Below are 2155 nucleotides of genomic sequence, written 5' to 3'. Positions count from 1 at the left end.
TGCCCTAGCCATGCAACCAGACCCCGCACCAGGCTGTTTCATTTGGGGCAACCCAGAGGGAGGGTTGGTGAGGCCCCTCCTCTCTCCTAGGAGCCAGCCCTGCCAGCTGAAAACTTCCAGAATTCGACCACTGTCATGCTCACGGCCACTGTCCACACGCTCTGGCCGAGTCTTGCCCATGAGTGAGCCTACTCCTGGACAGCACGGCTGCAAATGTGGCTGTGTGACATCTCATACTTCACACCACTGATATTCCAAGAGTAGCGCACCACATTCAATGGGGTTTAAAGTAGTAGGCAACCAATCTTAAGGGGAAATATATACATGGAGGTTCCATCCAGGGCAATAAAGAAAAAAAAAGTTAAAGGCAATCACACTGGAAAGTAAGATTTAAAAGTCTTTATTTGCGAACCTTCACTGTTTCCCTGGCTTCCCTGACAAGCCCTCAGGTTGGATATATGTGTAGCACACTGACTTACTGTGGCCTAAGGAAGGCTGCTAACGATGTCTTCAACAAAGGATATGGCTTTGGTCTGGTCAAAATAGATCTGAGAACCAAGTCCTGTAGTGGAGTGTAATTTTCTACTTCTGGTCATGCCTACAATGATATAGGGAAAGTGCGGGAAACCTAGACACCAAATACAAGGTCTGTAATTATGGACTTACCTTTGTCCAAAAATGGAACACAGACAATACACTTGGAACGGAAATCTCTTGAGAGAGTAAGTTGGCTGACGGGTGGAAGCTGACTCTTGATACCATATTTGTACCAACAAAGGAAAGAAGAGTGGGAAATTGAAGGCCTCCTATAGACAGGATTGTTTCAGTCTTGGCAGTAGTGTTGACATAGATTTTTCTGGACCAACCATCTATGGCTGGGCTGTGTTGGCCTTTGAAGGTAGGTTTGCTGGTTATCAAATGGGTTTTGCTACAGCAAAACCCAAACTGTGTCAGAGTAATTTTTCTCTGGGTTACAAGGCTGCAGACTTCCAGCTGCATACTCATGTCAATAATGGCACTGAATCTGGAGGATTGATCTACTAGAAGGCTGAAACATCAATAAACACCAATAAACCTTGCTTGGACAGCTGGCAGTAACAACACCCGTTTTGGCATTGCTGCTAAGTACAGGCTGGATTGTAGAACTTCTCAATCTGCTAAAGCAAATAATGCCAGTCTGATTGGACTGGGTTATACTCAGATCCTTCAACCAGGAGTCAAGCAGACCTATCAACTTTAGTTGATCGAAAGAATTTCAAGGCAGGAGGTCACAATGTTGGGCTGGAATTTGAAGTAGAAACTTAATGTGGTTTTGAGGAAAAAGCATCATATTTTCCCCTGGAGGTGAAGAGAAATGTTTTGGCGTAACAATTCTGTGAAATTTCATAAGTATGAACTTTTTATTTTTCCAAAGAATTGTAATTCTCCCCACACTTGTCTATGGAGATCACAGGTCCATCCTAAGGGAGGTGCTTGAAAGCATGCCTTGAAGTTGACAGGTTTGTGTCACATTTCAATTAAGTTCTGCAGTTATTTTAATTGTTTTCCACAGCAACAATATGGTGTCACGTTACAAAGGAAATGACCTAATCCTCCAGTTTGTACATCATATCCTCCATGTCCCACATCACTTTTTCATGAACTTTTAATACATTGGTCTCTGTGCTATAGTGGAATCTTTGGTTTTGCACCACAGTAAAATAAAATAAACCCATTATATTTGAAACAAAAGTAAATACAAAATATATAAAAGTCCTTATTTGCAGATAATATGATTCCAGGCATAGAAAATCCCAAGGAATTCACACACATACCCCCAACCTAGAACCATCAAACAAGTTTATTAAGGAAATAATGTCACTATGTGAAAAGTAGGGCTGGAAAGATAGTGTAGGGTTTAAGGCTCTTGGTTTGCACATGGCCAACCCTGATTCAGTCCCTGGCACCATATATGGACCCCCAAACACTGTCAGGAATGATCCCCAAATATAGAGCCAGAAGTAAGCTCTGAGCACTGCTGGGTGTGTCCTCCAAAGAAAACAACCAGAAAGAAACAAAGGAAGAAAAAAGAAAGAGAGAGAAAGAGAGAAAGAGAGAAAGAGAGAAAGAAAGAAAGAAAGAAAGAAAGAAAGAAAGAAAGAAAGAAAGAAAGAAA

The 2155-nt window shown here is 41.9% G+C and overlaps 1 pseudogene; it reads left to right on the top strand.

The window, feature by feature from the left end:
- Positions 1 to 458: 458 nt before the first annotated feature.
- Positions 459 to 1292, top strand: LOC101537927 (voltage-dependent anion-selective channel protein 3-like; annotated as a pseudogene).
- Positions 1293 to 2155: the final 863 nt, after the last annotated feature.

Source organism: Sorex araneus, chromosome X, assembly GCF_027595985.1.
Source record: "Sorex araneus isolate mSorAra2 chromosome X, mSorAra2.pri, whole genome shotgun sequence".
NCBI classification, from domain to species: domain Eukaryota; kingdom Metazoa; phylum Chordata; class Mammalia; order Eulipotyphla; family Soricidae; genus Sorex; species Sorex araneus.
Note: the sequence above shows the minus strand (reverse complement) of the source record. Positions and strands in the feature narration are given on the sequence as shown.